The 17831-nt window shown below is 38.5% G+C and overlaps 1 protein-coding gene and 1 long non-coding RNA gene across 8 annotated transcripts in view; one reads left to right on the top strand and one right to left on the bottom strand.

Moving 5' to 3' along the window:
- The window catches only part of LOC125613818, a 24611-nt gene extending 17510 nt beyond the window's left edge, over window positions 1-7101 (top strand). Inside the window, exons 2-4 of one of the 2 annotated variants that reach the window (XR_007344408.1) lie at window positions 2602-2679; window positions 4011-4183; window positions 4752-7050. This is a non-coding gene — a long non-coding RNA (uncharacterized LOC125613818). Of the gene's footprint in view, window positions 1-881; window positions 2561-2601; window positions 2680-4010; window positions 4184-4751 lie in introns of those variants that run through there. The other variant, XR_007344409.1, reaches the window with a different exon arrangement.
- Window positions 1-17831, bottom strand: part of Rbms3 (RNA binding motif single stranded interacting protein 3) — a 1302406-nt gene that overhangs the window by 671244 nt on the left and 613331 nt on the right. The gene's annotated exons all lie outside the window — the stretch shown is intronic.

Here is a 17831-nt window from a genome sequence, read left to right on the forward strand (position 1 = left end):
TCTCTCTCTCTCTCTCTCTCTCTCTCTCTCTCTCTCTCTCTCTCTCTCTCTCCCCCCCCTTTCTTTCTTCCTTCCTTCCTTCCTTCCTTCCTTCCTTTCTTTCTTTTCTAGAGAAAACTGCTACACATGACTGTGTACTATATAAAAAATTTGGAGCCCTACAAGAAAAAAAAAAGGGGGAATCAAAGGTAATTAATTTGGCTAAAAAACATAATTGTCTTCAAAATTAATTTATTTTGTTATCCTTCCTGCTATTTTATCACACTCTTTTCCCTGATAACATTCTATTTCCTTTCTCGATTTACCAGCAACACCTCCCCCTTATTTTTTAAATCAAATTTTTGCTGGTCATTCATGAATCTCCAAGAAGTATAGTTAGCTTTCCAATGATAATGACTCTAAGGTCTTATTTATCCTGGATGACATCTCTTTCTAAATAGGAGTTGTAGAAGACATAAACATCTTCAAGCTCTACATGTTATGTTTGGACATTCAATGTTCCACAAAAAGCTCAAGGTTTTGAAGCATGGTCCCCAATAGAGCAAGGTTCAGAAGTAAGGTTTTTAGGCAATGATTTGATCATGGGAGCAGTCACCTCATCAGTGGATTAATCCATTTGATTGATTAATAATTTGAATGAACTACTGAGTGGTAACTAAAGACAGGTGGGACATGACTGGAGGAAGTAGGTCACTGGGGACATGCCCTTGGATTACATCTTGACCTTGGCTTCTTGTCATCTCTGCCCACCCCACTCCACCTCCCTCCCTCCTCTCTCTCTCTCTCTCTCTCTCCCTCCCTCCCTCCCTCCCTCTGCTTTTTGGTTGCCATTGATGGGGACATACAGATGTGAGTAGTGGGAACATGAGGTTAAAGGAATAATTCCACAAAATAGACCTACTATGCCTCCCCACACACATGTTTTTTTTTTTTTCCAGGAAACACCTGCAGACCTGCCTGGTTTAATAGGAGAGGATATGTCATATTTTTCAGCAAACTATCTGTTATCTGAAGAGAAAATACAGGCCCAAAATAACACCAATAAGAAAAACCCAAATTACTTTGAAGGGGAAGATCTTGTGACCCTTTTCACAGACCAGATCAGGGAGATCAGGATAATTCCTCCTAACCATAAAGCCTCTAAGAATGTATGGTTCAGAATCCAATTAGAATCGGTCAGTATGAGCCAAAGTTGTCATAGCAGTGGGGACTTGAAAATCTGATGCCATCCTGCTGTCAAAAGTCAAGAGGTAGACATGGGTGGGGCTCTCTAGAAACTTCTCTGAAATCCCCACTAAAACTGAGGAGAGACATGCTGTCTGTCCCTCTCCTCTCTGAGTAGACACACTCTCTCCCTGAAGGATGTCCACTTTCCCTTTTCCTATCATTTCAATAAACGCATGCTTGTCACTCTGAACAACACATCTGAAATCTTTCTGACTTGATGGCAAGGATGGGAATTGGAAGTGGGGGTCAGTGAGGGTGGTGTCTTCATGCTCCTTCAGTTTCTCAGAAGGCCCCAGCCCTGCATACTATCAGATCCCCTCCTACATCATGGGAGTTCTCTTTCTTCTCACGTAAATAAATCTTACGAAGTTCACTCTTCCCTTTTGTTCTTGTCTGTGGATTTTAGACTTCAAATTTGCAAGACAAGAACCCAGAAGGAAATTGGTGAGGCCTGAACAAATCCCATCTGTCAACAGAACCAGGGAATTTAGTTTCATCTCAAAATTCTGGAACAAAAATGAGCTGAGCAACTTTCTTCCAATATACCCTTCCACCAAGACATTCTGTCTCACCTCAGACCTAGAGTGATACAGTCAGGTGACCATGGACTGAGACCTTAGAAACAGACCAAAACAAAATTTTCCTCCTCCAAGTCGTTCTTATCAGGTATTTTGGTCACAACAATGAAAAGCCTGACTAACACATTATACAAATAAGAGGGGGAATGGTGGCATGGCAGGCAATGAGATAGCAAAACCACAAGGATTTGCTACCTCCTTTTCATCTCTATCACTTCCCCTCCCGATTATTATGCCCCCTAGCTGGTGCTCCTGGAGGACAGTATTCTGTCACTTTGGAGTCTTTACCCTTTATTTCCTTCTGTCTGCACCAACTTTTCTTCAGATAATCATGACTTAATTCCCCCCATCTTATAGATCTCCATTCATATTCAAGAGGTCTCCCTGTTCATGTCATATAACACAGCATGTCCACTTCATTCTTTGTCCTATTACCCTACCATATGCATACTTTATGGCACTTACAAATATGTGGCATGATAGATATTTGTTAGTCAACCCTTTTTCTAAACAGATAATAAATTCCATGAGAATAATGTTCATACTTTTTTCATGGTTCCTCTGAACTTTTAACAGTAGCTGATGTATCATGGGCATCCCATAAATATGTGCTGGATGAATGGATATCTCAACAATGGGAAATGAAGATGGTAATCTTCCTCTTGCTTAACCTGCATCCCAACAGAAGTCAAGTAGGACCTAACCTGTGCGAGCATCTCTCTCTATGGTAGTCACCAATTCCCATGGTGAGAATAGTAAGTCAATATTTTTCTTTCTTTCAACTAATTTCCACTAGGCAAGACCTTCATTTTCCAGGATGAGCTGTGCCTGTTGACAGGTGAATAGCATCTATGGTTCTAATAATAAATAACAGGTAAGTGCCAATTTAAAGTAGTGAATGAGACATACCACACAAATGTAATACTAATTATTGAAATGTGCTTCAATTCTGATTAGAATTTATGTTGCATGCCAGAAACAATCCCCAAAACACATCTCAAAGCCACAAGGAAATAAGAAAACAAAATTATCTAACAGTAAGTTAAGAATGCTTAGTATTTTAGTAAGCTTTGGGATTTCCATCCCATATTGTACCCAAGCCACGTGCACGCACTCACGTGTCTCAGACACTTCCAGTCCAGGCAAATGCTGATTTGAATGCTTGGACCTAATTACCAACAGGAAAATTATGAAGAAGTCTCCACACATAAGATTGAGAGGAAGGCAACCAGGCCACAGTGACAGGCAGGCAGAGGGGGTGCTTATCTGAGGTATAAAAAGAAGAGATTCCAGAAGAAATTAGTAACTCCCACTGTCTGTGTAAGGATGTGATGCTGGGCTCCTGTCTAGATTCTGCCAGTACTTCTGGGGAGACCACAAAAATACAAGTGACCATGAGAATTGCCTGTCCATAAATGTGCTAGGTGAGGAAAGCCTCATCAGCATAAGAAATGTTCCCTTGAGAATCAGAGCACAGGTGCCTGGCCAAGGGCAAAGCTTTGGCCACCTAACTCTTGGGCTCTTTACCAAACTCAGAGAATAAGCTCTTTGGCAAATCTCCCCAGTTAAGAAGCTCTCTGAAACAGCAAGATAAAAAGCACAGCAAACCCAAAGAGAGCTCTTCTCTGAAAGACTGCAGGCTGCCATCCAGTCTCGACAGAACCCACTCTAATGCTTACTTGTGACAACAGGGTAATGCATGTGATTTGTGAAGTGCTGGACTTTTGTTTTAAAGATTATATTCTTAATTAATATTTAAGGATGTAGAATACCCTTATGTCATGGTATATACTATACTAAGTGCAAATGTATATATTAGTAGGTGGCATAGGATTATAACTACAAAACACTTTATACACCTAAACACACACACACACTCAAATCCATGCAAAACACTACATGGATATACTCCCTTACTATAACAATACCAAAAACTGAATTTATTTTTATTCTTCTTGTGAATCCATATGTTGTATAAGAAAATATTTAAATGGACTTTTTTCAGGATATATCCAGAATCCATACAATCCACCATTACTTCCACCTGGTCTGACCCTCCATCAGCATTCCCCTAGAAGCCATATTAACCTACTACAAATATGTGGCATGATATGTGTTTGTTAGTCAATCCTCTCCTAAACAGATAATAAATTCCATGAGACTAATGTTCATATTTTGTTCATTGTTCCACTGAACCTTTATCAGTAGCTGATGTATCAAAGGCATACCATAAATATGTGCAGGATGAACTAATGGATGGATGGATATCTCAACAATGGGAAATGAAGATGGTAATCTTCCTCCTGCATCACAACAAAAGTCAAGTAGGACCTAACCTGTGCAAGCACCTCTCTCTATGATAGTCACCAATTCGCATGGTAAGATCAGTTTCCAGACTTGCCCAGCCTCAGCCCCATAGTCTATTCTCTGTATAGATGTGAAAATAACCTTTTAAATATTAAATCAAATTCCTCTGTTCAAAATTCCCCAGTGGCTGCACAGCACACTCATTTCATAACCTTCCCTATTACTTGTCATACTTTATCTCCTGTTACTATCCTTGTCCTGACTCTTGTCCAACCACACTGGCCTCTTTAGCTGGACCCGAAACTTGCCAAACATGCTTTCCCCTTTGCACAGACTGATCCTTCTGGCTAGAACAGTCTTCCTTTAAATAGCAACATCTTCAAGTTTTTTGAACTTGAAGCTACTTGAACTGAGATACATCCCCAGCCCTTTTTATTTTTATTCTTTTGAGACAAGGTCTCCTTAAGTTACACAGGCTGGCCTTGAACTTGCAATCCCCCTGCTTCTGTCTCCCAGATCTCTGGAATTATAGGCATGCACCATGGCCCCTTCAAGTTTTTAATGTGAAATGTCACCTTCAGCAAACACTTCTGAAACAATCCAGCCATACCTCCAACATATCCCTTTCTCCATTCACAGGCTCCAACAGTCTCCAGTTCTTTCCAGAGCCATGGTGCAGAGTTGTAGGGGTGAGATGGACATAAAATAAAATGTGAAAGTACTCCCTGAATTTGTGTGTACTGTGAATACCTCAGTTTGTTTTTCTCAAGAGTTGTTATCACCTAGCATGTCATATTGTTTGTTACTATTATCTATCTCCCCCGATGAGACTGTCAGCTCACCAAGGGTAGAAATGTCTATTGCATTTACTGCTATAGCCCCAGTTCTTAGAACAATACCTAGTACATAGTATATACTAAAAAATGAATGATTCACCAAATAAAAACAAATGATTTTTATTCTCTTCTGTAACTTATCCCTATTTTTCCTTTACTTTTAAAGCCAGAAAGATGTATAAAAAGGAAAAAAAAATGTATGAGAGTGCTCATTTCCTTGTTCTTATTCTTAGCCTGGGAAATAAACTAAATTTCTTCTGTATTCAAAGTAAAGAACAACTAAAGATGAACATCTGTTTAAACTATTGTTGAATAAAATGCCAATAAAACATATCTAAGCTCTGCAGTTATTTCCATGGGTTTTCCCCACTCCCACTGACTTTGGAATAGTTTCTGATCAATCAGGATAGTGGGAGATGACCCACTTTCATAACGTCTGAAGCTATTCAATTTTCCTATGATACAATTCCATCATGGGCCAAGTAGAATGGTCCAGCAGAGAGATGCTCTCACTTTCTCTCAAAAGGTTATCCTTTTGGCTTTCTTTTGAGATAGTGTTTCCTAGACAGGTGAAAAATTGAAGCTTATCTCTAAGGGCAAAGCTATGTGATGAAAACTTTTTCTCCCTTACCAATCCTCCCACTCTTGAGCAAGGGGGAAACAATTCCAAGGCTTAGACTTTCAGTTCTAAAAACTGTTAGTGATTGCACATGAACTTGAACCCTAGCTTTAAATCTGCACCGAAAGTGTTTTTTGATCAGCTTAGGTATAAACCAATTGAAAAATTTGGATAACTTGCAAAAGATGCCAGAGCAGGCTCTCTGATGGTGGCATGGAAAACCAAACCCACAAACAAAAGCAATAAATGAGATTCGTTTTTGTGGCAGCTCTGAGCTTTATTTAACAACGCAGCAATTTCCTCTGTTATAAATAACTCAAAACTGAGCAAAGGCATACCAACCATAAAGGCGAAAATGAATCTGGTCAACAGAGATTTGGGACCTACCTTTAATCCTTTAATAATGGTCTAAAAAATAATTTATCTCTAGATGTTATTTTGTATCTGGTAATTCAACCAAAGACATCATTTTATCCTCAGCAGGGGCAGTAATTTTTAAGCTAGCCTCTGTGGATAGCTTTGTGTAATTTATATAGTTTTTAATTTTGGTAATAGCAACTAGCTGGCTAAGGCAATAAGCACTTTTTAACATAGAATAAATAAAGAAATCTCTCATATTTCAATTAACTAACTGAACTAAAGCATAACGAGGGTGGCTATTTCATTTCATTTGGCTGTTGCTCAGAGAGTGTTCATTAAAAATATTGCACTGTTAATATTTATAAGGTTCACTCTAATATAATTCATATTATAATGTTCACACTAATACTGGAAAATGAGGAAACACCAATCTGTAATAGAGTAAGCCAATATGCCAACTCCAAGTCTTGGTTTTATCAAATCAATGGCATTGTCTTTGGCTTTCTACTACTTGAAATGTGCCAGGGAAGTAATGGGTAATCTTTGAAAATTGTATGGCATACAACAGCATGTGTAATTGGTCCATTTATTGAAAAGTCTCTTAAAATTATCAATAGTCTTTGTTTTTATGTTTTATATCAAGAATTAAAACATATGTGAACAAGAAAACATCGTAATTAATATCAGATGTATACCATTGTAGAAAATTGTAAGAGTTACTGATAAACTATTGACAGGTGTAATTAATATAATCTCTGCTTAGAATAGAGCACATAATGATTCTATATGAAAATACCATATAGATGTACTGGAGCAAATATAAGTTTCAGGAAGTATATGCATATTGTTTTAAGAATCTCTGTGTGACATAGAAAGAATATGTAATTCTTACAAACATTTGTGTGCACTATAGTATTTTAAAATAATTGTCATTTTATTTTTTTAACATTTTTTTAAATTGTAGACGAACACAATACCTTTATTTTATTTATTTATTTATTTTTATGTGATGCTGAGGATCGAACCCAGTGCCTCTCACATGTGAGGCGAGTGCTGTACCGCTGAGCCACATCCCCAGCCAAGTAATGATCATTTTAAATAACCCAGTTTAGAACTCATTTCAAAGAGATTAATTCATGATTTAAAATTGTATACTTCTTAATAAAAAAACTTCTTCCAATTTGTTGTTTGGCCACCAATATTCATGAATCTCCAAATAACATGCATGCCTTTCTCCTACATTTTGACATGTCTGCCAAGTGATTTGTCACTGTGGGTGATAGGAAAGCACTGTATTATAGTCCCTTAGGAGGTATTTGTTTTCTTTCCTAGTAGAGCATAAAATAATGACATACCTTGTAATCAGTGCTTCTCAAATTCAGTGAAATGCAGGAATAGGCACTCTTTCCCTGGGTCCCTGACTGGATTTGTTCTATGATGCAATCTCCAGGAAGATAGTTGTTTAACATACTCTAGGACAGACCCCTGACAGGTCCAAGCTCATGCATGTAGGGCACTGAACACAGCACTTGGTAGAAAGTGAGATTTCAACAAATGTGAACTATTGCCTTCTTTTATGTGTAAGAATATTTGGGTATGTATTACAGATACTGCATCCACCCCTGACAGCTCTCCTTTGCCGAGCCCGTGTTTCTATCCTCCCATCTTTTCTGGGACCTAGCCTCTAGCTCACAAGAGCCACCTCACCCAGAGTTGCCTGGGAAGCTATACGTACACCACTCCAACACCTTCCTGAGGAGTGGTTCGTAAACAAGAGCTATAAAACCTCAGCTCCTTTGCAAAGTGGAAGTCAAAATCCATGCTCCAATGTTTTCTAGTGGAACAGGTGGAAGCCAGATTTCTGAAACCATTCTCTGCCTATTTCCCTGTTAGGGTCAGCTTTCCTCACCGCCTTACAGGTTTCTCTTGAGAGCACACCCTCAATAAATCACTTATACGAGAATAGCCATCTCTGATGCTGCTCATTGGCAATCCCACCTAAGCGTATGTTTTCTTAATTTTCAGCAAGATGAGGTATTTATGTCTCCACTGGTTTCTACAAGGTGTTCAGCCAACACAATCACATGAAAACCACCGCCAGCTGGACCTTGGGGAGCCATATCTGTGCAGTTACATGGCTGCCCTCATGACTCAGAGGAGAAACAGACTTGTAAATAGAGAACTGCAAATTATTAAAATGTACATATATCAAGGGCACTAAAGAAACACAGGAGAAAGTGAATAATAACTAAAAGTGCCTGGGGGTTCATGGAAAGCTTCATTGAGGAAGTAAAATTTGCTTCAATTCCAAAGACATGAAGATGGTAAGATTAGCTCAGGTAGACACAGGAGGAAAGGCTGAACCGTGACATATGAGAACATGACATACGTTCACATTCTGAGGTTGAGAAAGCCTAGTGAGCCCATAAATCTGCAAATGCAGCATGCAGGCAATAAGGTGCAAATTGGCACAAAATGAGGATATATTTACAACTGGTCCTCTGTATCTGCAGGTTCCACATCCACAGAGTTAAATGACAATAGACTGAAAATATTAAAAAAAGATTTCATCTATAATGATTATGTACAAATGGCTTTTGTTATTCCCTCAATGATACAGTATAACAACTACTTACATTGCATTTATATTTTATTGGTATATAAGTAATCTAGAGGTGATTTAAAGTAAGCTGGTGATTTGCATAGGTTATAATGCAAATACCATGCTATTTCATATAAAGGGCTTGAGCATTCACAGATTTTGGGCACGTGTGGGAAGCTCTGGACCCAATCTTTTGTGGTTACCGAGGGAACACACATAAACATACACACACACACACACACACACACAGAGTTATCTAGAATTTATGATCAATTACATCATGGAGAACTAGTACAGCATAAGCAACAAGATGATATAATTTGATTTGTCAGTTATTTTAAATTTAATTACTTGTTCAACTTTTTGGACAGCAAGCCCAAGGAAAAACTCAAAAGAAACAAAAAGGTAAAATAATTGGGTTTAATAAATAGGATTCTAGTGGTAGTGTGAAGAATGTATGAGATCAGAGCAGATCCTGCAGAAAGGGAAACCAGTTAACGGATGCAGAAATGGAGTGGAAATTCCTAAAATGCAGGGTGCTCAGGGGATTTGGACCCTGAAAAATTGATCTATAACTGACTTTCATCATAAGCCCTGAGAGGTATGTTGGGGTTGTTCCATTACTTGCACTTAGTAGGTGAGCAGTGTTTCTAAAGCACTTAGAAGAGGTCAGAGGTTGTAAAACAACAAGTAAGACAGGAGATATTATCCATGAAAGGAGAAAGTGGGGGTTCAGATGGGTGCACAGGGACTGAAAGATTTAGTTGGTGAAAAAGATAGTGATTACAATCGTTTGGATGTTAGGTAAAGTAGAAAATAACTATTTATGCTACCTTGAAAGTCTCCCTCCTTAAAAATCCCTCCGCGTTAGCGCACCCAAATTATTTTAAATAGCCTGATATCTGTTAAACCACAAAAGTGTATCGTTTTATGAAACTCAATTCAAGAGGATCAGATAAGAGAAAGGAGAATTGGGACATAAACAAAAGCTATCTACCTAAACCATAAAAGTAAGATATGAATGTTTAGGCTAGATGTGCAAGCTAAGAAAACAAACAAAAAGGTACTATTTTCTCTTACAAGGCTTGCATCCTTAGAGCGCAGATGCACCAGCTCAAGTCATGAATCATGGCTCTCTGGCATCGGTGCCTATCCTCTGTCTTCTAGGACAAGACCACTATATCATTACAGTGATGAAAGCAGGTCTAAATCCAGCCAATGACTAAGCATTGTCTTACATAGCCAAGGACACATGTCCTCCTGCCAGAAACTAGCAGGCTCAGCAGTGAGGTGTATCATCCTATTAGAAAGGACATTTCCTGAGGAGTAAAAACATTTTGTTACAAGGAGAAAGGAAAAAGTAGGAAGCAAGACCTACTCTCTCTTTGACCATGAAGTTAGCAATGATTCGACTCCTGAATGTCAAATGAGAGCTGATATCGTTCATGGCTGGCCCAGATTCCCTTTATTGAGCTGGTAAACCTATCTACCAGCTCCTGCAAGTGTCATCTATTAAAGGCTCAGTGTTGCCCCACCTCTGGATAATAACTCTCAGTCGATATCTCACCTAGTCCCCAATTTCAGGAGTGAAATGTCTTAAGTACAAAGTATGCTCCAGAGTCCCCTGTGGATCAGGACAAGGGTCCTTGTTTTTACCTGGGAGCATATTCTTGCTTGACTCTTTCTCTTTCCTTCACTTCCTTTGAAGTGTTTCAGTTCATTTGTTTTCTGAAAAGTGTGCCGTGATAAAGCACATCCACCTGAATCCCCATCTCAAGAACTGTTTCTAGGAAACCTGACCTAAGAAAAATGGGTTAAAAACAGTACAGCCAATTTCAAATAAAAACTGACAACTGAGATTTTTTAGTGAGAAAAGAAAATGTGCTAGCCGGTGATAATATTCATAGTCCTTAAAAATACCAGCAGAAAAAGAGATGCTTATGTTTTATTAGGTCTCAAGATAACATGATGGACCAACAGAGAGGAGTTATGTAGTAATTATCCATGACAACTGCAACATCACTTCAGCAAGGCAGACTAACAATTACACGTGTTTTTCTTTGGAACCATATTGACAGCAATACAACTTGCACCACATCATTATGTTAGTATGTTATTAATCATGCAACCTTGAAAAAAATCACTGAGTATCTCTGATCCTCAGTTTCCCTATCATTAAGATGAGTTTAAGAATGTCTTCTTCCTATAATCATCATGAATATTAAATGAGAGCCTCCTGTAAAGCAATTAGCATAGTGCTTGGCTCTCTCCAAATATTAATTTCCTTCCACTTTCCTACCTTGTCACTATCAATTAATATTTCTTTTTAAAGTACTGGCTGCATTGTACTTTAATCAACACTAAAATTTAATCTAAGTTTATTCTTTTATCATTGCTCAAGGTGATGTGATTACTATGAGTGATTATTTCCCACTGCTCTGAAAATAAAATTAAAAAAAAAAAAAAGGATGATGGGCATACCTGAGTTCCTATAGTGGACATCTGTGTTTTTGCCTGCATAGCATCCCTTTTAATGTTTTGTTAATTAATAGCATACTAATTTTCCCCTAGGAGAAAAACCTTCTGCATTTCTGAATTTTCATGCAAGATGGTCTCCAACTCAAGGGCTGGGCATCTTATTCTGACTTAACTAAACCAATTGCATTCATTTCTTGAAAACCCTTGTCTTGCATGAGCTCAAAATGTAAAGGAGTTGATGTTTCTTCATCACCACTCTGAAACCTTGAAGAGAGTCCTCATTTGTTCCTGATTCTTAATCTCTCAAATTCAGCTCTCCTTTGTGATAGATTTTGATTTTTCAATCCACATATTTCAATCAATTGCTTGTGTGTGTGTGTGTGTGTGTGCACGCATGCATGCGCGCGCTGTTACCTACCACCATAGGACTCTAGACATGACCCCTAAATAATTTTTAAAAACTCCAATGATTTCACAAAACCTTAAAAGACAAATTTTGACCTTATAATCTTGAATAGAAATGTCTAAAGTAGAGGCATACAAAGGAAGCATTCTCGATTTTGTTTGAAGAAATAAATATGATGTACATGAACATACGTATTTGATGTATAGGATCACTTGCAAGTTCAGATACCAATGGATTACAAAATTATATTCATAATTTTTTATAATATAAAATAAAAGAATATAAAAATATGTGCTGGAGCTTCTGATTACAGGTGAACTCCTACAAAACTAATAATGCACTGTAATGCAGGTTGGTTGGTTGATTCTGGCATCTGTTATTAACCTTTTAAATGGGAATTGAGTTGGTAGCAAGTGATATTGAGTAGGATCAAGATGATTCCCACAGTTAGGAGACACATCCCCTCCACACATGGCATCCACCCATCCCATCCTGATCACCAACATGCCATTCTACTCAGGACTACACATAATTGTGCTTCGACTAGATAGGCAAAGAGGAGACCACCGCCGCTAGGCGAGTCTAAGTAGGAAGCTCCCCATCCTGGGAAATGATATTTGTCCCCCAAGCCCTGTGACATTCTCCATAGGTCTCACTTAGGTTTTAGACCTCTAAGAGCTCCAAATTCCACCCAGGCCTTCATATCTGTCAGAAAAAGTGGCTTCAAGTCAAGTGTGATCCATGGCAAATTCCTCCATTCATGGAACAAACACTTATTGCTTGGATGCTGTGGGCAAGGCTTGCTGCTACCTCAATGAATACAATGGTGGGAAAAAAAATGCCTACCCTTATATTTGAGTGTGGGAGTGGGTGTGAGATAGGCAAGAATCATATAAACAAAACTGACAATTTCTAATAGTGATGGACACCAGGAAGCCAATAAAATAAGGAGGCAAGAGTGTTCAAATATAGCATTGGTTGTTAGGGAAGGTTTCTCATTGGTTGTGAGGGCTGTGACCTTCCCAGCCTAAGAATGTGCTAAAGAACTACAGAAACTGACTTAAATTTTGTGGGATGAGTAGAGCCCACCAAGATACCCACATGAGACAGGTTATGTTGGCATATTGTACCAGTGGCTTATATTCTTCTGAAACATACAAACGCTAGATATCTTAGTTCAAAATCAAAGAGAGAAAGAGAGAAAGAGATCTCTAAAATCTCCCTGAATGCCACACATTTCATCTGGGTTGTGATGTGCTTTGTAAACATGAAAGATAAAATGACTTGGCTACCTGAATGCTTTGTTCCTTGAATAGAAATCATTCTCTTTTTTCTCCCTTTGGCATATTGATTACTCATTAATCCAGCAAAACAAAGGATTAATTAATCTCCATGGTTCAATGAAGAATAAATTAGCACAGTTTAAAATGGGCCTGATCCAATATTACAAATTGGAGGAAATGTTTCTCTCTCTCTCTCTTTCTCTCTCCATGCTGTTCTTCAAACCCAATCTCTGGAGAATGGCAAAGGAAGGCTGAATTTAGTGGGCAAGATATTTCCTGTTCTGGTTTTTCTTTAGAATTCAGTCCCTTGAAGAAACTCATTGTTTTCCTCTAACCTCAGTTTAGTTCCAAAAGAATAGCATTATTATTTTTTTTAAAGTTGTAGACGTATCAGTTATCCAGAACAACCTTTCCTTTAGTAGGGAATAGTCTTAACAGACAGTTTTTCATAATAAAAATAATCCAGCAGCCACAAATATTCAAGCATTTGCACAATTGTCTGATTATTTCCCCTGGCACATGAAAAGGGTTCATATAGATCATCATATTCAGTCAAGAGGCCTTCTTATTCTACAGAACATGTGCAAAGTACAGTCTCCACATCCTCAGGGAAGGGAAATGGTGTTTTCTAAGGTCATTTGTTTTTGTTCTAAATTGAGGTTTTTTTTTGTTTTGTTTTGTTTTTTTTTTAGCCATGAAAGAAATTTAATGTTAAATTCTCAGAATGCATTAAGGATTAGGAATCTACACTTGCAAAGAAAATTTCTCCTTTTGACCTATCAATTTCTAAGATCTATGGGATCAGTAGAGCCCACCAAAACATTTGGTGGCCCCCTCCATTTTCAGTGCCCGCCCTCCTTTTTTTCTGCAATTATGTGATTTTAGAAGATACATGTATCCACACTTGGTGTCATTGTCCTCTGCCAAAATTCCTACAAACACACAGCGATTAAAAGAGAAAGAAAAACCTCAGGACTAGTCTTAGCCCCAGTAAGCTTATCTTTATTGCCAGGTATTTGAAGACAGAGACTTCATTTCTGATTTCCTCTTTGAAGAGACACCATCAACAGTTTCCACGTGTGAATGTTTAAAACAACAAATGAAAAGCCAGATCGATTCCCTAAAGATTTAAAAATTAAAACTCATCCTCTATCCCAGCCATTCAATATTTTTTCTATAATATAGTATCAACATAGTAAAATATAATATCAAGAGGAAAAAAAATGTCAATTGCCAAGGAAAAGTAGGTAGTGTGTCCTGGCAATGCAGGATGAGGAGAGTTGGGAACTGGTGGTACAGGCTGTTTCTCATGCAGGCTGACTTCCTGCTTGGGCGGCTCTCTAATGTCCCCTGATTGCCCGGGGACCATCTTCTTTACCTGGTTGTTCAGACCAGAGGAACTTTAAGGTCATTCCTAATTCTAATCCTCTGACAATAATTCAGCTGACCGTTCCTGCTGACCCAGAATGACGCTGGCTCTGGATCCTATGCTTAGAGACTTGGTACCTTTGGCAAGATCAAGCTTCCCAGGAGCCAAGCTGGCAAAGAAACCTGAAGAAACAGGTGGAAGGGTGGTTGTTGCTGGCAAAGAGCCACTCAAGGTTCTCCTCCAACAAGTCCCCAAATCATCCTGGGCTGTGGTCATAGTCACATGATACAGAGGCCAATTTCCACTAAGGAAAGTTCCTTTGTTTGCTTATTTTAATTAATTATTCATTTTTGGAGTATCAGGGATTGAACCCAGGGGTACTCTACCATTGAGCTACATACCTAGTCCTCTTTTTTTATTTTGAGACAGGGTGTCCCAGGCTGGCCTCGATCCTGCAGTCCTCTTGCCTCAGCCTCCAAATAGCTGGTATTACCTGTGTGCAGCTATAATGCACCTATAGAATTCCTGTTAAAGGAGGTTAACATTCACTAAAATGCTACTCGATCTGCAGCTTTGTTGCTTCAATGGACCTGGGATCAGACAGACCTGGCTGGAGGCAGGGGCAGGAGCAGGGGTGGCAGGGGAGAGTTCTGTGAACCTCTATCTCGATATCTGCAACATGGAAATCTAAATCCATACCTGCCTCCCTAGGTTTTTGCGAGGAGTAAATAAAATAATGGTTGAAATCAGCATATTATCTCACATTGTTTTTAAATAGTTGTTATCAACCTCTCTGACTTTGAGACAAAGATGACTATGTGATAAGGCTCACCTGCACCAAGTATTTTAGAAACACTAAATCATTCCAACAGCAAATTAAAAGCATTTCCCAATAGGTAACCAGATATTCCCTTAAAGTTAAATCCAGATGATTTGTGTATTAAAACAAACAGAACAGAGGTAACAAGGTTGTGATTCTGCTTTTAGCTGAGCATGTGTATGAATGTAATTATAGCCATGTTCTATAAATCCAACAGCCTTTTTCAAACTCATTGGTGGTTTTATGCAAGTGTATGCACTGTACTGTGCTTTTTGAGATGCAGATGACATCAAAATGCTGCAGCACTCAAACTTAGAATACGACATGGAGGCCCGCAAAATACCAAAACCAACTTGGATACACAGACTCCACGCCTGGAATACCCACAAACTTCATGCTTGCCATTGGTCATGCTGGGTAGGCAAGCCTCTCCTTTCTGATCTAATCAACTTCAGAATGATTGCAAAGCCAACAGCTGTGTCAGAGCAATTGGAAAAATAGATTCAGAACAAAGGGGAAGACCCATCTCGCTAGGACATCTCCCTCTGGAATATACACGAAGCTTCAATGGAATGTATAAATATTTCATTCGCTATTTTGTACTACATTCCTCCCATGATTTTCTATGTCCAACCCGTTATTATTAAATGTACTTTAATGTCCCCTTTAAAAAGAATCTTCTCTAATGCCTGCCTCTGTTACTTAATGGCCCTAAGGGGACTGGGAACTCTTAAGCAGAATCCAGGTCTATTCTGCATAACCTCATAGGCTAACAAAATAAAAACTCATTTATTTTCATTTTGTGGCACCTTCCCTTGGGATAGCTGCTGTCTGTGATGTTTACTGCTTTGAGTTTTCTTTCATGTATGATATATGAGTGTGGTTGGGTGGCTTCTAGAAAAAAATAATAATAACTGGCATGAAAAGTTAAGGAGATACTCTAGAGAGAGGAGTGGAGGAACAAGAGGACAGAGGGAAGGTGAGAAAGAAAAAGCAGGTGTAATACTGCTCTAAGGATCCTGGGTCCACAAGCTGGGTTATGGATCCCTTCCCAGCCTCAAAGTTTGTCTAGTGGCTTCAAGGCCATGGTAGGAACAGGGTCAGCATGGCTACCTCAGTTGTAGAATTTTGTATTTGTGAACTATAAGAGTAAACACTGAAGTGCAGAGTTCAAGGGGGTTGTAATAAATGTAAAATGATTAAGCATGGCACCCATTTTGGTGATTTTCATTTTCTAATGGTGACTATAGTTATAAACTATAAGTTGTGGACCAGACACTACACTTCAAGTCAAGATATATAGGATAAAAAAGGGTTGTTACATTTTGAACAATATGTTGAGTAGGATTTTCCTTAACCTTTAGATACATCCTCAGTCAAGTATCTCTGAATTTAAAATAACGGGTTTCATTGTTCATTGGGGGGGGGTTAAAATGCACAATAAAGGATACATTATTTTCCTTCAATTATCAGAGATTTTGGACACTATCAACTATTCCTGATCCCCTAAAATATAAGTAAAAGAGAAAAAAATGTTTCAGAATTTCTGGATTAGATTTGTCTCATCCAGTGAAAGTCGCCTGTACAGGGAGGTCCCTGGCCACCATGCCCTCATGTCCAATTTTTTTTCCATCCTCTGCCTCATTACAGGGTTGTCTCAGTATACAGCCTGTGGTTCCCAGGTTTCTGAGGCTGTCAGCTCCTGCTAGCCAAGCACTGGAAACAAGGAGAAGTAAAAAAAAGTAGGTTATTTCTTCCTTCTCTGCTTTTCACAGTTATTCCATCAGAAGGGAACTTCTCTGTAGTTTTAGATTCTACCAGTTGACTTTGTAGCTCTGGTAGCAAAACTTTCTCCCTCAGTCCATGGGTAAGGATGACTTCCTGCTGTTGATCCTTCCTTAGTTGCTTCACAGTTCTCTGTTTAGTTTCTCGGTGTTTTTAACCACGGGGGTACTCAGTTCCCTGCACCATTTATTTTTTTTTAATTTGATTTTCAATAATTAGCATGGATTTAGTATTCCTGCTGGAGCCCTGACTGTCACAGGTCCACTGAGCTGATATGTGAAAGATAAGAAGGGACCAGCTGTGTAAAGAGGAGGAGGGGAAACAGTATTCCAGGCAGAAAGAGACACTCATGCACCTTGCATAGGAAGGAGCAACAGAGAGGTGAGGAAGGAAAAGCTCAGAAGAGAATCCAGAGGTCAGAGATGGAAGTAGAAACAGATGATGGAGCTTGAAGCTTGCATTTTACCTTTCTAAGTGGGACAGAAGCCACTGGGGAGTTTTAAACAAATTTTTTTTAAGTTTTTTAAACTTTTAAAAAATATATTTTTCCAATTTTTTAACAATTTACACTTATCTATATGTAATCCCAGCAGCTCTGGAGACTGAGGCAGGACGATCACGTGTTCAAAGCTAGCCTCAGGAAAAGTGAGGTGCTAAGCAACTCAGTGAGACCCTGCATCTAAATAAATAGGGCTGGAGGTATGGCTCAGTGGCTGAATATTCCTGAGTTCAATCCCCAGTACTAAAAAAAAATTTACACTTATCTGTATAAAATTCTTTCATATAATTTGTAATTCATGAAAGCAACCCTTGATGGCTGGGTGATACTATTAAATTCATTTATTGGGTAAATAATGTGTATTCAAAACCAAAAAACATAGACTGCTCTACTGGTGAATATGGTCTATAGAAAACTGGTCCATGAAATTTGAGAGCAATAGAAAACTTGGTATAAATAATAGATACTTGCTCTTTCCAATTACTACAAACCATAGTCAATTACAGTTCAGGATAACAATAGCTGTTGAATATTCCATGTAAAAATCTGGAGAGGAAACAAAACTAAATAAGACAGAGCTCCTATCCTTAATTAAGCTTTAATTTATTTAGCCCTTAATTTTTGATCTGGATATAAAAGTCAGAAATATTTCAACAAAAATT

This window comes from Marmota marmota, unplaced genomic scaffold, assembly GCF_001458135.2.
Source record: "Marmota marmota marmota unplaced genomic scaffold, marMar, whole genome shotgun sequence".
Taxonomy (NCBI): Eukaryota; Metazoa; Chordata; class Mammalia; order Rodentia; family Sciuridae; genus Marmota; species Marmota marmota.